The sequence below is a fragment of the Danio rerio genome, chromosome 13 (genome assembly GCF_049306965.1).
Source record: "Danio rerio strain Tuebingen ecotype United States chromosome 13, GRCz12tu, whole genome shotgun sequence".
NCBI classification, from domain to species: domain Eukaryota; kingdom Metazoa; phylum Chordata; class Actinopteri; order Cypriniformes; family Danionidae; genus Danio; species Danio rerio.
Window position 1 is genome coordinate 15,970,032 of NC_133188.1, and position 14,123 is coordinate 15,984,154.

A 14,123-nucleotide genomic window follows, 5' to 3' on the forward strand; every position below is an offset into this window, starting at 1 on the left:
AAAGTAAGCTTTTCCCAGCCAGCAGAGAGCTCAAATTAAGCAGTAATGCAAACTCAGTCAGTGACACAGATTTTCACTTGCAACTTGCTTTAACATGTTCAACACTGCATGAAATGCTGTCTAAAACAAAAAGAATGATGATGTTTAGTGGCTGAAGCTGTTTTTATCACTTGGTGAACTGGCAACACGTTCTCACTCCCAACTCGTCATATACTGACGCTTGGTCAGGAACCCTCGGCGTAGGTTATTGACGCACAGGGTACCCCTTTAGCGTCATATTTAGACATGCAGGGATTACCTATAGAATATGTACCTGAGCCTGAGGCGTCATAGGGAGACGCTGGAGGCTCGTATAATTACCAATAGATGTCAACGCAATTTTTAAAACCTGATTTTACGCCTATTATCGCAATTTTCTTATTTTAAAAATATGTAATTTTTATTTTGTTCATGAAAAGCGTCTGTAAACTGGGTCGAAACTACTGTATAAATAAACTTCGGTCCACGTGACATCCCTTCACGGTGAGTTTAACGCCGCTCTGCTATTGGTCAAACTGCATCAGCGCTGAGTTCTCAGATGAGTTCAACTGTCAACATTGAATAATGTGTTAATGCTGCATAATATATTTTATTGGAGATTAGTTGGTGTTTATAAATATGTTATCATTTACTTCAAATTTAAAGAGTGAAATTATACTCGGTTGCCCAGTTTAGGGTAACTATGCCTAATAAAACTTTGAACTATTCATTCATATTATTTATTTATTTTTTTTTACTTTAAAAAATATTACATTTCAAGTACTAAGTTTAAAAAATGTTTTTGGCTGATCTTTTTCATTTTAAATGATTTATTGATGTTCGGGTCATTGTATGTGGCGATCTATTTTTTACAGTCTATGGTCGCGATCCCAAGGTTCATTGCGATCCCAAGGTTCACTGCGGTTTTCCACAAGGTAAGTAAAAAGTAAACAAAATAAGACGATTTGTTGATAAAGCATGTACTGTAAACTAGCGACGTTATCTAATTACATCAAGTTCATTTATTAAAAAAATACTTTTTCTTCACATATAACGTTGGTCATGCATAGCTTAGAACAATATATACATTTTAAGATGAGGAACAGTGTTACCAGATTGTTGTTTTCCACAATAGAATTCGTGCAAAATCTATATATAATATGCAATATACAACTCTAATAATACAAATGTATTCATAATTGTTTCAATATTAAAGCAAATCAAGTGTTTTCAAAGTTTTAAAGGCTACATTGTAAAAACAATTATTTTCCATGCCTTAAAACACACACACACACACACACACACACACACACACACACACACACACACACACACACACACACACACACACACACACACACACACACACACATATATATATATATATAAACTGTATATATTTTTTTATTATTTATTTTTTATAATATGGTATAAGTCTGTTGAGAAAAGCAAAACTGCTGGGCATGTAATTGATTATGCCCTTATTTCAGTAGTAAATTTACCCATTTCAAGTAAAAGTATTTGAAGCATAACAAAAGCTCAAGTGTAACTTAAGCTGATGTATGTCACATAATGAATATCATACACTATTACCAGTATAATTTGGCCTTTACCAATTTATTTAATAAAAGAAAGAATCTATCATCTCTAAATTGTGGTAAAGAGGCACAACAAGCTGTCTTCATTGTCAAATATTATGTCAGTCATGATGGTAATGGTAAAACTCATGGATTACCTGGCACCTTCTCAGAAATTTACCATTGATCATATGTATTACAAGTGGCTGGATTGTTTTTAACACAAGCAACGTTTTTTTAAATCATTGTCTTAAACAGATTAAGGATCATTTTGGACTACACTTACATTACTTTACAACTGCTTAATGCAGTACTGATGTATCTAGTAGTTAAGTGGGTTTAACTAATGTCACATCTGTTTTTATTTATTTCAGATGCAGAAACTTTTGACATATGAATTCATCTTGACTAAGGGTAAGGTTTTTGTTCAGAATTAATCATTAGATAAAATCATTGTATTTTCTTTGTTAATATGTACAGATTTTAAAAAGAATGTACTTTCTTTTAACAAAGAACTCTTCACAGCACTGCATTTGAACAGTCACAACCCCACAGAGCAGCACAACCGCCCCACTCATGATCAGTGTTATGGTGCCATTTTAAAGCTGGAACCTCATCTTGTGTACAGCAAAGGCAGAGCTGAAAATTCACTGTTTGTCTTGTATTGTGTGGTAAGTCATAGTTTTATTAAAAAAAATATATATATATTTTATTGCAACACTAAGTAGTCTATTCTGTGGTCAATATGATATAAAGGGCCTAAAATGGGACTGATGTGATCATTGTTTTGATTTCTAGATAAGTACTCATGGGGCTACACATGCAGCTGAAGTTAGCTTCATTGAGTAGGACATTTCTTTCAGTATACTCTTAAAAAGATTCATCCAAAAATGAAAATTCTGTCATTAATGACTCATACTTCACTTGTTCCAAATATGTCTGAGTTGCTTTCTTCACTTAAACACTAAAATATATATTTTAAAGAAAGATGAAAACCTGCAAACATTAACTTCTATAGTATTTGTTTTTTCCTACTATATATGTCAATGATTTCAGCTTTCCAGCTTTCTTCAAAAAACCTATTTTATGTTCAACACAAAGTAACTTGGAAGTTTTTAAAAAAGGTTTACAACCACTTGAGGGAGAGTAAATAGTGAACTATTCCTTTAACCCAATCTAATTGACTTTACTAGAAAATTGTATAGAAACCCCTTACATTTTATACAAGGTACAACTTAACAGCCGTACTTGAATTAAAATATTACTGTAAGTCCAAGAAGATTGTAAAGGTTCTAAGTTAATTTAAAGAGGGCTGTTTACTTTCACTACATTGTAAAAACAATGTTTTAGTTGATGAGGGCTGTTTTAGTTTAGTTGTGTAAAAACATAAAGGGTTTAAGGCAACAGGTTTCTATGCAGTTTTCTAATAAAGTCAACTAGTTTGGGTTAAGAGTGTAATGGGTTACAGTAATAGCAGTGAATCATGCAGGCATACAATAAATTTTTAGCCATGTAAAGCAATAAGCTTGTTATAATTTAGAAATATTTTTAGGGTGGAGCACAGTATGCTGTTGTAGTTTTCATATAATTGATGAGTCAAACATGAGATGTGTGTTTTAAATTGCAAGAATTAAATTAACAATGTTCATCAAGATTCAAATCTTGCATCTTATATTTTTTAAGGTTTTGGCCCAATAATACCCATATTCTGCTATTTAAAAAACATGCTGGAATTTGTGTCAGCATTCCCTTCAATGAAAATTACAGCAGTGGACATCAGTGGTGATAAAAATGTTTGAGAAGGATAAGGGTGTTCATAATGAGAAGTGCAGTCACTATCCTGATCTCTGAGTGTAGAACTGACAGATCTACTTGGAATACATGGAAACATGCTAGAAATGTTTAACCTATTATTATTAATGACACTACATATATAAATAAATATCCCTGAACTTTCTAAATGAAACCTAACCATCATTCTTTGTTCAGTAATGATATTGTGCACTTCTAATACTTTACAGTGGCAAGACCTGGAATTAACACCTGGGAGCCCTCCAGGAATTCCTGACACTTTACGCCCAAGTCTCCTCATGCTAACCGGATTGCAATATGACAGTCTAGTCAGCATAAACACCTGGACTCACCAAGCACACTTTGGTTCTCAGTGTTTTGTATAAATTGTTTTTGCTATTCTTCAGTAAATACTTTTGATGTTTAAGTTAAAAAAGTTGTTATTATAAACATAATTTGCATTTGTCATGAACTTGACTTGTTGTTGTTGTGCAAGCTGTTTATTATAATGGCATTTCCAAAGGCATCATTTGAAAAGATTTTTTGCAGTGCAGTTTTACTTGAACTTGACATAACAGATGTATGACATGAATAAATATCACAAAATAAATATAATAATAATAATAAAAAATATACATTTCCTTCAATTATAATATTTTTTAATCATTTATATATGTATGGTAATATGTTATTGCATTAAAAATTGTTATAAAATATATATTTTTGCATGTTTGCGTGATTTTTGTTTTTTGTGGCATTATAAATAAATGATAAATGTTTCATTAAAAATGTAGTGTGTTTATTTGCATACTCATTTACAATGAACTACTATTTTTACTATTTAATGGGCACTATATTTGTCATTTAAGTTTGACATATATTTATATTTGTATATCTACATGATGCAGAGTTTAGTTACAGGAAATGCTGAAAATGTTTTCAAACATAAAACTTTTATTTTATTATTCGTTTCAAATTTTGTATACTGCCTATGATCTGGTTTTACTATGATCATTTTGCACATCAGTATAATAATATTATTAATAGTAATATTAATACAGATTTTGATATTTAAGTTATATTATAAGGTTATAATAATCTACCTTCAGCCGGAAGATTACCAAATAGAGACAAAGTGTGACGTAGATTGCGACGTTGTGAACTTCAAAACCAAATTAAAAGATCCTTCGTGTTGCTAACTATGTTTTGCTAACTTTGCCACTTTACTAACAGTGTCCTTTATCAATGAGTTATCGCTGTGTTTCAAATACTTACCGATTAACCAAGATCGCAACCCTAAACTTAACCCTAACTACACCTTTCAATGAACTACATTTTGTACCGCCATGTCTTTCCCGTCCCATCTATACAGTGACAAAGGATTGTGGGTAATGTAGTTTAAAGACTTTTTTTAATAAAATGGAATAAATACAATTTTTAATGAACTAATGACTATCTGAATAAGGTCATTGTGCATATATTTATGACATATATGAAAGCCAGGCATAAATTTGTTATTTTACAATGAGTATTTTTTTAAAACAGCTTTTATTGACTTGATCAGTATATATCAGACTATTATATCCAACATTATTTATTGAACATAGCATAGGTAATAGTCTTGCTGATATTCTCTCACTCATTTCTCGTTTGAAATGTGAATACTTTTTCCTTTTCTACGGGGCTCTACTCATCCCCTTTGAGTAAAAGGGCAGTTAACCTATGTAGATGTATTATCTTCAACATGGACAAGAAATTGTATTGTCACATGTACAGTTGTGGTAAAAAAAAAAAAATAAGCTGGAAAATAAGCTAAACATTAGTATCCTCTTTAATCACAAGTTATTAGCAATAGTAATCTATGTTCATCACAAATATTATGAGTTCAGAATTCTGGAAGTGTGTTTCATTAATGGTCATCTGTAACGGGGAGACTGACACGGAGGGATCCATTTTGCAGTATTTATTAAGTCACACTTAAACATCAACACCTCGCACGGTTGTGCGAACATACAACATACAACTCAACGATGATTAGCAGATAACAGAGGCAGAGTGATTACCAGGCTTGAGTCAAGGGCAGGCAGCGTGGTTCAGAGTCCGTAATACAGGCTTTAGTCAGGGGCAGGCAGCAAGAATCAAGAGTCCGTGTAATCAGGCTTTAGGTCAAGGGCAGGCAGAAGACAGAGCAGAGTCGAGGAACGGGTTGAAGTGGTAAACGGGAGATCAGGCAGGATAGAACGCTCAGAAATGCTGGCCGGGGCTAAACAAGACTTCGCAATGAAGTGTGTGTGTGAGCTGCTTATATGTGGTACGTGGGTCATTAGTGAGATGGAGAACAGGTGTGCTGGGATCTGAGTGAGAAGGATGACGTAATGGTTAGAAGTCCGGAGATGGTGACCTCTGCTGGTCAGCGAGGGGAATGACTGGGACCGAGTCGGTGACAGAGCCCCCCCCCCAACGAACGGCTCCTGAAGTGAGGCAATTCTCGACGCCGGGGTCTTCCACGGGGGCGAGGGGCCGGCATCTCCGGATGTTGTGAGTGGAACTCTTCCAGTAGTGTGGTGTCGAGGATGTCCTTGCGGTTAATCCAAGATCTCTCCTCCGGACCGTACCCCTCCCAATCAACGAGATATTGGAGTTGACCGCCCCGGTGTCTGGATCTCAGGATCTCGTGGATCTGGTAAGCCTCTTCGCCATCGATCATGAGAGGCGGGGGACCCTGTTCACCGGCTGCCACCTCCCTATCCGTCTCGGCTGGACCAGCAGCAGGCTTGAGCAGAGAGACATGGAAAGTTGGGGAAATACGAAAATGATTAGGGAGTGTCAGTCTGAACGAAACAGGAGATATTTGTCTTTCTATCTGGAAAGGACCCACGTACCTGGGACTGAGTTTCTTGCAGGGCAGCTTGAGGCGTAAGTCGCGGGTGGAAAGCCATACCCATTGTCCTGGGGAATACATGGGACCAGGACGTCGGTGTCGATCGGCTTGTTCCTTGAAACGTCTTATGGCGTGAGAGAGGTGAGTATGAGCTGCGTTCCAGACCTCTTCGCAGTTTTTAAACCAGGTATCCACCGCAGGGAGTTCAGAGGTCTCGCCGGACCAGGGAAAGAGCGGAGGTTGGAAGCCCAGCACGCATTGAAATGGGGTTAATCCAGTAGATGCCTTTCTGAGGGAGTTCTGAGCATATTCTGCCCACATCAAAAATTTGGCCCATTCGTTCTGGGTCGAGTGACAATACGTGCGGAGGAATCGACCGATCTCTTGGTTCAAGCGCTCTGTCTGCCCGTTGGATTGGGGATGATAGCCGGATGTTAGGCTGACGTTGATTTGGAGATTTTTGAAGAATGCTGACCAGAGTCGGGATGTAAACTGGGGACCTCTATCCGATACAATGTCTTCGGGGAGACCATAGTACCGAAACACACACTCGCAGAGTAACTCAGCCGTTTCCATGGCTGTGGGCAGTTTGGAAATGGGAATAAGGCGGCAGGATTTCGAAAATCGGTCCACTACTGTGAGGATGGTGTTTTTGCCCTGAGATATGGGTAAATCGGTGATGAAATCGATAGCGATGTGTGACCAGGGACGATGTGGCACCTCCAGGGGTTAGAGTAATCCAGCTGGACGGTGACGGGAGTGTTTGGACATCTGACAGGGTGAGCATTTGTTAATGAAGTTGATTACGTCCTTGTGTATGGATGACCACCAGTAGCGGGATTGAATCATTTGCACTGTGGCTGTGCTGCCTGGGTGACCGGAACTGGGGTGGTCATGTACCTCGGAGATGAGTCTTTCTCGAAGCGACGGGGGAACAAAGATTTTATTCTCCGGACAGGACTGCTGAGAAGGATTATTTTCGGCGGCTTGGAGGATCTCCTGATCTATATCCCACTGGATGGGAGCGACAATTAGAGGACTTTTGATTATGGGCTCGTCAGGGATTTCAGAGGTCTCATCGTCTGAGAGGCGGGACAGAGCATCTGCTTTGATATTTTTTGAACCAGGGATATAGGTGACTTGGAAGTCAAATCGGGTGAAAAACAGCGCCCATCTTGCCTGTCTAGGATTCAGACGTTTACAAGACCGGATGTATTCTAGGTTCTTGTGATCAGTGATAACGATGAAAGGGTGTTTTGCGCCCTCAAGCCAGTGCCTCCATTCCTCTAGCGCAGCTTTCATGGCGAGGAGTTCTCGGTTTCCCACATCGTAGTTCCGTTCAGCGGAGTTAAGCTTGCGAGAATAGAAGGCACAGGGATGGAGCTTCTTATTCACTAGGGATCGCTGGGACAGGATGGCTCCAATTCCAGTGTTTGACGCGTCAATTTCGATGACAAAGGGTTGTTCGGGATCAGGATGACGCAGAATAGGTGCACTGGAGAAGCGAGTCTTTAACTGGGTAAATGCTCGGACAGCGTCGGGGTTCCATTTAAGGCGAGCATTATTAGCTTTGACCATGGCGGTCAGTGGGGCAGCGACTGAACTGAAGTTCCTTATGAAGCGTCTGTAGAAGTTAGCAAAGCCCAGGAATCGTTGTAGTTGCCTGATGGTTTCGGGTTGTGGCCATTGTGTCACAGAGTCAACCTTTTGTTGGTCCATGGCCACGCCTTCCGGACTGATAATATAGCCAAGGAATGAGATGCAGGTCTGGTGGAATTCGCACTTGGAGCTTTTTGCATACAGCTGGTTTTTAATGAGACGTTTGAGCACTGCCCGAACGTGCTGGATATGCTCAGATAGCGAATTGGAATAGACCAGGATGTCGTCAATATATACTATGACCCATTTGTTGAGCATGTCTCTAAATATCTCATTTACAAATGCCTGGAACACAGAAGGACTGTTTGCTAGGCCGAAGGGCATAACGAGATATTCATAGTGGCCGTCACTTGTAGAGAATCCGGTTTTCCACTCGTCTCCCTGTCGTATGCGGATAAGGTTATAGGCACTACGGAGGTCCAACTTAGTGAAATACTGGGCGGATCGGAGTTGTTCAAGGGCGGCAGGAACCAATGGTAATGGGTAGCGGTATTTGACTGTGATCTCATTTAAGCCTCGGTAATCAATGCAAGGGCGTAAGCTGCCATCCTTCTTCTTAACGAAGAAAAACCCTGCTGAAGCGGGAGAAGTAGATGGTCGAATGAATCCTTTCTCTAGCTCCTCAGAGATGTACTTCTTCATAGCCTCAGTTTCAGGTTGTGAGAGAGGGAAGATGCGACCACGAGGGGGCGTGGTGCCGGGTAGCAGCTCAATGGCACAGTCATTATCACGATGAGGAGGGAGCTTAGTAGCCTTCTGCTTATTGAATGCTTCAGTTAGATCGTGATACGCATCAGGAACATGCTGGAGTTCAGAGTCTTCGGTCTTGTTAATTGTGTTGATCTGGATAGGGAAAACAGGATGCAGACATTGGGTAAAGCATTGATTGCTCCATTTTATGATCTCACCAGTTCTCCAAGAGACTTGAGGGTCATGCTGTTGTAGCCATGGTAACCCAAGAATCACAGAGTGTTTAGGGGAGTTGATGGCAAGAAGGGAAATTTCTTCTTCATGAAGAGAGCCTGTTTGAAGCAAGACTGGCAGGGTCTGGAATTTTATACGTCCTTCTCCCAAAGGGCGCCCATCTACAGCAGTGATGGCTATGGAGGAATCACAGGAGGTTAAAGGAATGGAGTGAGTGGTGGCAAACGTGTAATCAATAAAGTTACCAGCGGCTCCTGAATCGATCATGGCCATAGTCTCAATCTCATCTCCATCGTTTCTCAAAGTGACAGGTAGATTCACAACATTATTAGTGGTAGTGAACATAGTGGTTGCACCCACCGAGAGGGTTTTAGGGAGAGGCTTGTTGGGACATAAAACCTTCGTATGACCTGGAAGTCCGCAGTAAATGCACAGGTGATTTCTTCCCGTCTGAACCCAGAAGAGCGAGAACGACGGAGTTCTACCCAATTGCATGGGTTCAGCGGAGATTTCAGGGGGTACAGGACTGGAAGCAATTGAGCAGAGCGGATTGCGAGTGCGGAGGAGAGTGTCTAACCTTATGGAAAGCTCGATTAGTTGATCCAGTGTTTTCCCATTGTCACGACATGCCATCTCTCGCTGCAATTCTGGCTTTAGAGCCCTTCTGTAGAGCATGACAAGCGGATCATCAGCCCAGCCAGTTTGCGCTGCCAAGGTGCGGAACTGCAGGCCGAACTCAGCTGCGGAGCGATCTCCCTGTTGGATACACAATAGCTCCTCGCCAGCGTTACGACCACCCTCCGGATGATCGAACACAGTGCAGAAACATTTGAGAAAGTCATTAAACGAGGGAAATATCGGGGTACTGTCTGGCCAAACTGCAGTAGCCCAGTTTAGCGCTTTCCCAGTGAGCAGTGAGCACACAAAAGCAATTTTCCCGTTCTCGTCCTTAAACAGATGGGGTTGTTGGGCGATAAACAGTTTGCATTGCAATAGAAAGCCTTTACATTTTGCTGGGTTACCTGAGAACTTGTCAGGAAAAGCCAATCGAACTCCGGAAGTCATCGGGGGTTGTGCAACAACAAGTGGACTTGGAGGGTAGTTGGCGGTGGGTTGCGCAGTGGCAGCAGCTTGCAGGTTTTGGAGGGATTTCACCAGTTCATCTGTTAACTGAGTTAGGTGTGTTAGTTGTTGTTGGTGTGTTGACAATACCTGAGCTTGTGTGGTGACTTCGTGAGACAAAACCTGGATGGCTGCGGGATCCGTGTTGGGCGAAGTCTTCTGTAACGGGGAGACTGACACGGAGGGATCCATTTTGCAGTATTTATTAAGTCACACTTAAACATCAACACCTCGCACGGTTGTGCGAACATACAACATACAACTCAACGATGATTAGCAGATAACAGAGGCAGAGTGATTACCAGGCTTGAGTCAAGGGCAGGCAGCGTGGTTCAGAGTCCGTAATACAGGCTTTAGTCAGGGGCAGGCAGCAAGAATCAGAGTCCGTGTAATCAGGCTTTAGGTCAAGGGCAGGCAGAAGACAGAGCAGAGTCGAGGAACGGGTTGAAGTGGTAAACGGGAGATCAGGCAGGATAGAACGCTCAGAAATGCTGGCCGGGGCTAAACAAGACTTCGCAATGAAGTGTGTGTGTGAGCTGCTTATATGTGGTACGTGGGTCATTAGTGAGATGGAGAACAGGTGTGCTGGGATCTGAGTGAGAAGGATGACGTAATGGTTAGAAGTCCGGAGATGGTGACCTCTGCTGGTCAGCGAGGGGAATGACTGGGACCGAGTCGGTGACATCATCATGTGATGTTTAATTGTTTTCACTTTATTTGAAATATGGACAAAAGCTCTTTTAAAATATGTAAATGTTTATAAATATAACCTTTTTCAAGATGTATTTGTTTGACAACCACTCTTTATTTGACTATTTTTACTTTCTAAATCTTCAACTGTTTGTGTAACAGTATGTTTTGATGACAATGGATGAACTTGTGTTTAATAATGACCACATAATGTCTTTGTCCTGGATGTGGGTTAATTTGTTAATTATTTTCTTTATGATCAAATGGTTGTAAGATTTGCTGCATTGTAAGAATCATGAAAATAGTGAGAAATGAGGTAACAATGACGAAAATATATCCTTTCAAATGTTGTGAATAGTTCAAACCTCCAAATGATTAAAATACATAGTCAACAACCAATAAAATAAAAATGCAAACCTTTAAATTATCTAAACTTGAAGTAAAATAGTTCTGTGCTGTACTTATAAGTTACTGTGAAGTTTTATGTCTACCAAAAATACAAATTTTATTTTCATTCATTAATTTTCTTTTTGGCTTAGTCCCTTTATTAACCAGGGGTCGCCACAGTGCTATGAACCGCTAACTTTTCCAGCATGTTTTTATGCACCAGATGCTCTTCCAGTCGCAATCCATCTCTAGGAAAATATTTATTATTTTTATTTTTTATCTTGCATTCAATAAAACATTATACAAAGATTATTAATTTTCAGCATAACAACAGTGGCACTGTTATCTTACAACAAGTACAGCAGTTTTTTGTTAGACATTCTAACAAATGAATACAAATGTTTCAAAGTAAAGACAAAAATAAAAAGGAGATTATTATAATATATTTTTTTAGAAAAATCCATGAGGACCAAATCAATACATCAGATCTTTGATGTAAATCATAGGTTAATTTTTCCAGTGGTAGAAGTCTGATTGCCTGACTCAGCCACATATTGGCTGTAGGTATCTGAGCAGTTGACCATAATAATATACATTTTATGGCCAAGTATATGCAAAAATTAAATTTATCATAAAAATGTATCATAAAATTGATATTTTAAAAGCTCTTGATGCCATTTAATGTTATAATTTTATTTTAATATAGAGTTCCTCAAATTGTTATATGTTGTTAGCAGTTAGGCATTTACAACACTGATTGATTTTAGAGGCATGCATACATACTGTACATATCTATGTATTTAAAAAAAAAGAGACAACAATTTGGTTATAGATGATGAAAATTTATTTTTTTACAGATTTTATTACATGCTTTAGATTCAGGGTTAAGGTCATCCTCTTCTGGATTACAGTAAAAGAAAATCCACAGTCAATGTCATACTCATCAGCTGGAGCTTTATTTAAAAAAAAATGTCTGTTTACTGCTCCAGCCAAAACTTGCAGGTACCTTGCAGGTCTCTAGATTGCACCATTGTATTGTTGTTTATTTCTCAGTTATTTTGTTGCTTTCTGAGAAGGATGATCAACAGACCTTTTAACCCCTCTTCGTTTAGGCCACATGCCGAATCTTAAAAGAAGAACACAACAACATTAAAATATATTAGTATCCTTTGGACTGGGTAACCTTATGCTTTATGTGCCAAAAAATACAAATACATACCAGTACTTTTTATATTATTATTTATAGTGGTTGGCCATCTCTGCCACAATAATCCGCTGCTTCTCCTGAAGAATCCTGACTAGCAGGATGATGTTGAACACCCTCATCTTTGTTGCTGGATCGACAGAGTCTGAAATATATTCATAAAAAGAAAGTTGTATTACAAGGATTATACGTCAACTTTTAAAGAATCAACACTGACAGAAGTCTAGTGTACATACCATGCCATATGACGAAGACATCCATATCACTTCTGTTTTTTGTTGTCTTTGCGTCTGCTACTGAAAAAAAAATAATAACAATAATAGTAACACTTACAATATTTCATGACTACATGTAATATTAATAATAATTTCCTCACCTGCCCTCTCCTCTACATCACAGACCAAAGTCTTCCAATTGGTTTCCGGTCACTGCCAGTTCCATGGATTGTGTTTTGCAACTTGCTTTGCAGAGCTGTTGCAGTCTACAATAATAAGCAATCAAAAATCACAATACTATTTAAATAGGTTACTGAACATCTAAAACAAATTCTACTGGATGCAGTTACCTTCTGAAATCAACAGGTCAGCGAGATGGCCAAATTGTTGAATATCCGCTAATTCCAGCACATGACCATGAGAGTTACAGTAGCATGTCTGGTCACTCCCATCCTATAAAAGAAATATTGAACTGTTCAACCTCCTTCCCAAGAGTAAAACCACACATATCCTGGTATGCCTCACTCCATTTCACCTGGTTAACATATACAAAAAAAAAAAAAAAAGTAAACCAATAAGTTTTGGCATTTACCTGTAGATCAGTTTAAGATAATCATATAGTTCATCTATCTCAGATTTAAACTCATGTGCTTAGGCATGAAACACACTAAAATCATAGGCTTAAAGATGGTGCTGAAACTTTGGACAGCTTTTTGCAACTCTTTGGAGGTAGTGTCATTAGTTGATGTAGTCCACAAATCTTCCTGCCAATCCTTAATCCTTAGCTGTAAATACACCTTCAAAAATGCCAGTGTTTGAAAAAGGAATGAAACAGTACAGAACAAGTGCATAACAGTTTCTATCTTCTAATCTAATTTTACTAGGTGAACATCAAAGAGCTATTTTCTTGTTAATTTAGTTTCAACACATACAGTTTAAAGTACCTCGTTCATTCTTGAAATGGTTATGCTTATGGTTAACATCTACTTAAATTGGCAGTATATCTAGTGTGGAAGCAGGACAGATGAAGGCTCTTCCTTGCAAATACTATCCACCTTGTATTGCACAGACTCCCACTCAAGAATATCTCAGAAAAATGTCTGCTGAGATCTTAGCAGTCCATTAAAAATAATTATACCAACATCTTTTCCACCAATGGAAAGACTATAAAAATATTTTAGGATATATTAATACTTGCATGACCAAATGTGAGATAAAAAAGGCCATCAGTATGGCTTAGTTTAAATAAAACCAAAATTTTACTCTAGCCCACTGTCACCTAGGTCTACAGATCCAGGGACTAATGGAAACATTAAAGTACACACCAACAGTCACTGGAGCAAGGCCCTCTCACAGTTGGGAAGATTGGTGTTCCTATGAGCTGTACCAGATAAAAACCACAAAAAACTTACATTTATAACTTATCCTAAGACTAGTAGACAAGCAGCATAAGCAGACTTCTAATTTCCTAAACCCCAATGTGGACAGTTGATGGCCTATAAGGTGTCATAAATTCAGACAAAACAAATTACTTTCTGAAAAAGAAAAAAATGGTTGGCCACTATCAACACCCAGAACAAATAGTTTTAAACAGTTAGGCCACAATATTTTGTGAGCTTATACTGTAGTTTATAATGTTTTGCATAAACAATAGT

The 14,123-nt window shown here is 38.8% G+C and overlaps 2 long non-coding RNA genes across 3 annotated transcripts; one reads left to right on the top strand and one right to left on the bottom strand.

Moving 5' to 3' along the window:
- Positions 1 to 1,446: 1,446 nt before the first annotated feature.
- Positions 1,447 to 2,458, top strand: LOC141377018 (uncharacterized). Its single transcript, XR_012388772.1, has 3 exons — positions 1,447 to 2,009; positions 2,109 to 2,266; positions 2,394 to 2,458. It is a non-coding gene; the product is annotated as an uncharacterized lncRNA (long non-coding RNA).
- A 9,403-nt stretch (positions 2,459 to 11,861) lies between these two features.
- Positions 11,862 to 13,844, bottom strand: LOC141377163 (uncharacterized). 2 transcript variants are annotated; one of them, XR_012389226.1, is made up of 6 exons: positions 13,794 to 13,844; positions 12,819 to 13,003; positions 12,630 to 12,734; positions 12,490 to 12,546; positions 12,269 to 12,398; positions 11,862 to 12,175 (listed from the first exon to the last, which is right to left on the bottom strand). It is a non-coding gene; the product is annotated as an uncharacterized lncRNA (long non-coding RNA). The 2 variants fall into 2 exon arrangements; XR_012389225.1 differs by having other exon boundaries at positions 12,490 to 12,549.
- Between the last annotated feature and the right edge of the window lie 279 nt (positions 13,845 to 14,123).